Genomic DNA, 8,834 nt, shown 5'->3' on the forward strand with positions numbered 1-8,834 from the left:
CTGCAACAGTTTTTAAGTCACACTAACCCGTATCGGAATGGTAGATAGTTTTCTGTTGATAACCTCCCACATGGACTGACAAACGTAAAAGGCGCATTGTTTGTCGTCTGGTGCTTTAGGAGACTATTATACAAATCACACACAAATCAGCTGAATTAGATAATCAACCTCTCGCAGAAACATTAATTAAATGATACGAGTAATTATTAAGAATACACTTACTAATGGCGTGATAAAATTTGGAACAACGTTGCTTTCATATTTCCCAAGTGGACATAATCTTTTTTTTTGCTTCAAAAATACTAATTAATAAATATACACACATGCCATTATTATTTGCATATATTTGCCTCAATTCATACAATAACAAATGACATTATTGAAGGTTGTAAACTTACTCAGTTATCAACCTTACACAACTGTCAGAGGGGTTGCCTTCGCGAGAGTCAATCCAGTACACTGTTTTTGTTTCCACTTGGATTGCCAGTAGCATCCAATGCTTCCTATTCATTTTGGGACATTGAACTGTTAGTTCATTTGCACGCATTTAAGTATGTTAATTATAAATTTATGGAACCGTGATTCATTACAATAATCACGTACTATACATACATATTCTCATTGTAGGGGGCAAGCCATAGTTTTTTGGACGACATCAACCGACGAGCGATACTATTGATTTGTTCTTCTTATGAAATTCTGTGCACAGAGAACGCTTTATTACTCAATAATCCATAGGCGTGAATTGGGAACTTCCACTCAGCGATTTGATTATTCAGGTACTTATTACGCCACATGGAACGAAAAACGTTATTGTAATTGATAATATAAACAAACAACATTATTCGTAAATGGAAATGACTAAATAGTTTTATTAATAAAAATTACTTCATCCAAATCAAAATGTGAACATCTAAATTGTCAAGGTCGACAAATTCCATGAGTTGCTTCAGGTCCAGTACGGTTATATCAGCTGCGTCCATAATTTCCTCTTCAATGTTAATCATGACTACATCCCCTCTAGGTGACTTCTTTACAGCCAGGTTGTGCAAAGCCATCAGCGAAGAAGTTTTCATTTTTTTCTTATATTCACACGATTCATAATAAGAATCATAAGCAGGCTTGACTGCAACAACTTCGGTTGACATAGTAGTAATTGCTTTAGCTGCCGCCATGGCTTTGCTTAACTTCTGCAAATGTAAAGATTAAAGTACTTACGATGTGTTAATATTCGTATCCTAATATATTTAAAGAATAAGTAATAGTTAACGTCTGCGTATAGGTACCTCGGGGATGACAACATTGATGAGGTTGTTAGGCCATTGCACATAAGAGCTCAGGGCTTCTTTCAAATAAGTGATCTCCTCATTAGGAAATGATACTTTTACTTCCCCATACTCGTCTTTATAAAATTAGGACACTTCCACTTTCATGCAATTGTGACGAAGGGGTATACCATGAATCTTAACTTGTTGAAGCCGATCGTAAGAGAACACGTATCCCCTGGCAACAACAACTTTCTGTTTCCCCTGTAAATAGAACAGACGACAAGCCACCTTGAAATCGCCCTTCACGACAGATTTAATCAATTAGTACACATACATTCACTACCTTTAATAGATTTCATAAGTAAAAAACGTGTACTGAGATGAATAATTATAAACTAGCAGCTATTACCTTTTTCGGTGTAGAGAAGAACGTCTGATCATCAACTACCTCAATCTTATCCTGTGTCACGGTCATCCTGGCTTCCTCTTCCTCTTCAACTGCTTGATATCGATCCTCGGTTCCCACCTCAGTCTTCTTTGCCATTTCCTTCTCCCTTGCCATGTCCTCCTCGACTTCCTTCTGTACATTAACACTTGTCCATATAACACGTACTGATTTTCCAAATCATATAACACATTGTATATATATAAGACATAAATATTATTACCTCTTTTTCCTCCTCCTCCTCCTCCTCCTCCTCCTCCTCCTCTGCTTCCTTTATGACTTCTTGAACCATATCCAACTCTTTTTCTGATCGCTTTTCCCAGTTTCCAAAATTCTCACCATCAACCTGGCTATTTTCCGTAGCTATGTAGAAGAAATTAATGTCAGCATATATAGTTATAAATTACGTTGGTTCAAATACAGTATTTATAGATTACCTTCTTCGAATCATCACCACTTCGAGTAGCTTTCCCAAAATACTTAGTGATGCTAACATGCGTCGATACCCCTCTCACACGACCTGGATGCTCTACTTTGCCGATTGCCCTAGCAAGAATGTGTTAGATTCGTTAATCTCAAAAGTTTACATATTGAATATGTGATAAATTAATTTAGTCATAAAATTAATTCTAGATCTTATGCATGCAAAACAAAATATAAGAGTAAAGAAAAATCGGTTACTTACATATGTATTTTCGGCTATTAGGGCACTAGTAAGGTCTCCTACCTTACTTAGTTCTTGAGCTTTCCTAATGGATGAACAAGATTCAATTTTAGAATATCTCCTCAAGGATTGTACCAAGAAATCCTTCTTAATACAAATATTAATTTGATTACTAGAATTAATATTTGTTCTCTTAAAATACTAATATTATGTGTATACTACTTCTAGTATTAAGAGAATAATATTAGAGATTTTATGTGAGTTTTTATGATTTTGTTCAACAACAAAACTTAGAGAGATAAGTCAATATTCAAGTGAATGACTAATATGTGAATGAATTAGTGTGTAAAAATAAGAAGAGAAAACTCTTCTCTTCTCTAGGGTGGCCGGATAGGTGAAAAGGGGAGAGGGGGGGGGGGGAGTGCCCAATAGCTTTTATTGTTGCTCTTCACAACCCTATGATTAGTAGGTAATCATCATGTTACCCACTAATTAAAGTAATTAAAGCATAAACCAACCTTATACACCCATTTACACGGTTTACCTATGTAAAATGGATCCATTTTAACTTTGTCAATTTGTTAATTTGTATTGTGTGACATATTGGACATGTTACTAGACATGTTGTTTAAATAATGCATTTTTAACAAATTAAAAATCATTATATAACCAAAATAAATCACATACAAAAATTAACTAGTAATTCACAATTACTATTACTTAAAATGGGTTATATAATTATAAATCACAACTACTTGTATTTATAATAATCAATTCATTCTTATTTAAATTGTTTCATAAACAATAAATAAACCTTAAGTAATAAAACAATTTAATTACTTAGAACGAATCTTACTTAATCGAATTACAATAAGATACGTATAATTACTCACAAAATCATTTGTTCAATTTTAAGGAATTAATTAACTTGTATCATCATACAATTAATTAATTAGTCAATTAAGAATGTTTCCTTAGAGGTATGACCTTAAGGGATCAACTGATCACCACCGTCGCACGACAGTAATGTCAAACTCTAGTCAGCCAATCATGACCGATTAATGTGGATCAGTTGACAATAAAATGTTACATTCCCTTATGTATTCTTAATATGAGATTTAAACATGTGATCGCATTATTGTCGAGGACACATACTCCAACAATCTCCCACTTGTCCACGACAAGTGTGCGTCACTAATTCTCTTGTCCTATTACAATCTCCCACTCAATGTATGGTGTCTTGCAGGTCGTACTTGCATTTGATCATATCGAGAGTGTTTTCCTTAATCTGGAGAATAACTGTCTGACCGGAATTATCTACCATAGATACCTTCCGCGCGTGGCCACGCATTTCCAGTTCATTGCTCCTCGAGTGGCCTTGAGATATAAGATAACCCTGACGGGGATGAACAATTCCTATTGCACTCTTCCCTTCGATCAGCCACTACTCATCATGACCCAAAACATGCCCATTAGACCCCAATTACGAAGTTTGCCGAACATAAATCAAAGTCACTTTGAAACTGTGCCATCTTAGGCGAACAATCATTAGTCAAAGAATTGACTCATAAGAATACCATAGTAGCTCTCACCACGACCAGGCTATTAAAATTGCCAGAACTCTATAAGCGGTCATAAGCCCGACAGAGTGTCCCTCACAGTCTGCCTATGTGATGGACTAGTCATCTCTTATGACTCTATATCACTTGAACTTGCCATCAATCGCATCACACTCTAGTTGCTTCGAGATGTCACCTCATGTAAGTAACTAGGGACGAATACTATGTTAATCCAGTTCACTTTAATGGGATTCAATATTGTCCCAACAATCCCATTTGGATGTAACAAGGTATAAGATGAGTTAATAATAACTCAGACAATAAATGTGATTATCACACATGAGAAGTCAATACATGTTGCTACTACATGTCTTATAATCATTAGTGCACTTATGCACTTGTATAACGCAATAAAAGTTTAGTTTGTGAACATACCAAGTGTCCAAGTGTTCAAATTTTTTCGAATTGCGATTTCCTTCAACTTCATGTTATCCCTCATAGCATGAATTTTTACTAAGTACATGTCTAGACTTCATACTAGACATAGGTTCTTAAGCTTAAAAGAAGCTATTAGTGTTATCACATAACTTGTGATGTGGGTTTCGGTAGACAACACTACTTATAGTTTTAACGTCCACCACTTAATCACAATGCACTTAGGTTCATTTCGTAGAAACTTGCAATGGATGACAATAGAATACTCTTTTCTAGTCTTGTACTCCTTATGTCAATAATCTGCCTGGGATTTTCACAAATCCAAATGAGTTTGGAAACTTGAGTTTGTGTAACTTCTTAACACACAACTTATTTCTCTTCCAAACTATAGAACAGATCATCAGTTCTCCTAGAGAATTCATGACGGTTCCTTAAGGCTTACCAACAACTCTCATATGGGTAGACTTGTTATCGACTTATCATGCTCCAAGCATTTAATTCATCTAGGACATATGCATAATGGTGTACATAATTATACTAATGGCGGAAACATTAGTAATTATATTCATGTAGACAACAGTTCTTAGGTTCATGTGAATAATCATAACACTATGATAATTCAAACTTCATCAACATGAACAACCTACTTAACTGGTTGATTTTAGAAGGATCATTATCATCATAAGATACCCATCTACGTGCCAGTCCAACATCCCATGTTATAATAGATAAGCATAATGTCTAATTTCATCTAGAATTGAAAACCTATTTGCACGTCATTTTTAAATGAGTAATAAGTTATGCAATTCATGAAGGATGATTGCTCCCACTAAACTTCATGTCTAAACATGACAGTTTCTTGCTCCCACTCAAGTCCATGTGTACACATGTTTCTCCATGGAAACATTACATAATGGAATGTTCATTGCTTCTCTAAGTATTAATCAAAACCATATATGTCATTCACATATCACTTTCAAAATACCCATTTAGGAAGTGGCTTTGATACTTTACTTACTTTCATAATGTATAGCAATGTTTTGAATCCTTAGCTTAGTTAACAATTAACTTAGTTCTGTAGACATCGACAAGCCACTCTATGCAACTCTTAATCATAAACTTCTATTCACTTTGGATTGGTCTCAACAATCCCAAATAAATCCATTTAATTGCATAGATATCATATTAGTTTCATAGGGCTCTTAAGTAAAATGTCGAATTTTAAGATCTCTTGTGACTTCATAGATCATGATCTAAATTTCAAAGGCACACCTTCTTATGGTGTCCTCACGTAGGTTCCTTAAGAACATCTTCATTTGGTCTCCTCGCGTAGTATCCTGAAGAACATCTTCTTTTGGTCTCCTCACGTAGTATCCTCGAGAACATCTTATTTTGGTCTCCTCACGTAGTATCCTCAAGAACATCTTCTTTTGGTGTCCTCACGTGGTATTACGTAGTTTCTACCTTCTCAAGGCTTGTGGCTAAATTACTCCCACTCTATCTTTAGAAAAATATCATTTTTTTCTCCAAAGATAGCTTTTGAGCCACAAATAATGATGGTTAAAAAATATCACATATTTTTAAGTAATAGTGATTTAATCGAGACATATTAAAAGGATGACTTTGACAAGACTTTTTAGATAGGCGAATCAAATGAGGTTTGTAATGTTCCCTTATATGAGTTCACTAACTCAATCTTGACTTCATAATTGATCTTACAAAGTAAGTTGTGACATTTATTCTCTATGACATAAGGAGAATCGAATTCATAGCTTATGGACATATAATGACGCGATCATTATAATTTGTCTAAATAATCAATTTAAGTCGATAATCTTAGGTTTCTAGATGCAAGTAATGTATTAAGATAAATTTTAGAACAACTAATACGATAAAGTAAGTGACTTGGGTTGCAAACCAAGTCACCAAAATCCAAAATACTGAAGGAAAAGTAGATCTATATACTTACATATTCATATATGTTTTAATTTAATTTGTCATAAAATTAAAGATGGATCTTATGCATGCAAACATTAAAACAAAATAAGGAAGAAACATTATTCTTACATTGTGATTTTCGGTTAATAGGGCACAAGAGAGATCACCTTTCTCTCTTGTTCTTGTGCTTTCCTTTAATGGAAGAACTAAGATCCAAGTGTAGGATCTCTCCCAAAGCTTAATACCCAAGGCTTACTCTTAATTAAAATTAATATTATAAGAACTAGTACAATATTAATTTTGTAGAAAATGACCCAAAAATATTATAAACACTTAATATTTTCGGTTTATGGGAGAGGAAGAAGGAAGCTTATTATCTCTCTAGAATTCTTATTTTAGATAAGTGGAAGAATGAATAATACATCAATAACAATATTGAGTATATGGTAAAAAGGAGAGGAAAAACCAATTGTTTTTGGCCTCTAGAAAACCGGGTGGGAGAGAGGGCAAAGGGGAGCCAATGCATGCATAAATTGTTCTTCACAATAAACAATAGGGTTGCATGGCTAGAGACTAAGGTAATCATCATGCCCTCCACTAATATAATCAACATATAATTAGCTTAGTCCTCACCTAATTTTCGGTCCATATGGATAAAATGGAATCCATATTATTTTTGTCAATTGTCAAAATGTCACATGTCATATGTGGCATAAATTTGTTGTGTATTTTTAACATATTAAAAATCAACGTATTATTAAAAATACGTCACATACAAAAAATTGACTTAGTAATTTCATAATTGCTTGTACCAAAATATTTTACCATTTATAAATCACAACAGATTGTATTTATAATAATTCATTCAATTTCAATTGTTTCTTTAAACAATAATTTCATCCGGGTAATGATACAATTCGATTACTCAGACCGTATCTCATTTAATCACATTTCAATATGATACGTAAATTTTACTTCCAAAATCGTCCGTCAATTTTCAAGTAATTTAATTAACTCGTAACATTATACGATTAATTAAATGATCAATTAAGAGTGTTGCCCTATAGGTATGACCTAGGGGATCAACGATCACCACCGTCGCACGACAGTAATGTCAAACTCTAGTCAGCCAATCATTACCGATATATGTTGACCAGTTGACAGTAAAAATTACTCCCAATTGTATTCTTTATAATGAGATTTAAACATGTGATCATCATGATCAACAGTCGTGATCGCATTATTGTCGGAGGACACATATTCCAACAATCTCCCACTTGTCCTCGACAAGTGTGCGTCACCAATTCTCTTGTCCTATTACTATCTCCCACTCAATGCAAGGTGTCTTTCAGGTCGTATTTTCAAGTGATCATATCGAGAGTGGTTTCCTCGATCCGGAGAACAATCGATTGACCGGATTTATCCACCATGGATACAATCCGAGCGTGGCCACGCATTTCCAGTTCATTACTCCTCGAGTGGCCCTGAGATATTGTTATAACCCTGACTAGGGGTGGACAATTCCTATCGCACTCATTCCCTTCGACTAGCCACAACCATCATAACCCTAAATATGCCTATTTGACCCCATTTACGAAGGTCGTAGTAACACAAATCAAAGTTAATCTGAAACTGTGCCATCTTAGCTGAACAGTCTTTAGTCAAAAGAATCGACTCATTCGAATACTATAGTAGCTCTCGCCACGACCAGGCTATATAAATTTGCCAGAACTCTATAAGCGGTCATTAGGCCCGACAAAATGTTCCTAACAGTCTGCCTATGTGATCGAATAGTCATCTCACATGACTCTATGGCACTTGAACTTGCCATCAATCGCATCACACTCTAGTTACTTCGAGACGTCACCTCATACAAGTAACTATGGGAAAATACAATGTTAATCCGTGTTCACTTTAACGGGGTTCAATTGTCTCTACAACCCGTTTGGATATAACAATGTACAAGGTGAGTTAATAATAACTCAAACGACAAATGTCGACATCACACTCGGGTAGTCAATATCATATTACAACCTTGTGATGTATATCGTAAGTGTAAACACTTATTCATTGCAATAAAAGTTTAACATGCCATGTGTCCATGTGTTCAAACCTCTTATAATCGCATTTTCCTTTACATTCATGTTCTCTCTCAAAGCATGAACCTTACCAAGTACACATCAAGGTTCTTGACCTCGGTTTTGGTTCTTTATCTTGAAAGAACTTCCTTATCGATTATCACATAACGAACGAATTTGTGGTGAATGATATAACTTGTACTGATCAAGTACTCCATCCACACACAATGCACTAGGTATATGTTTTGTAGAGTCTTACAACAATTTGACAAGATGATTAGCCTAGCACTTCTCACAAGTCCTAGCATAGTTAGGAAAGATTAGTTTTGAGTAACTTCTTATTCAACTAAGTATATTTCCAAAACTTCTTATTTCTCTTTCTAGCTTGAAAGATTTAGGATTCTCATAAATCCTTTCATGTGCTCGGATTTTCATTAATATGCGCAA

This window comes from Silene latifolia, chromosome X (genome assembly GCF_048544455.1).
Source record: "Silene latifolia isolate original U9 population chromosome X, ASM4854445v1, whole genome shotgun sequence".
Classification (NCBI taxonomy): domain Eukaryota; kingdom Viridiplantae; phylum Streptophyta; class Magnoliopsida; order Caryophyllales; family Caryophyllaceae; genus Silene; species Silene latifolia.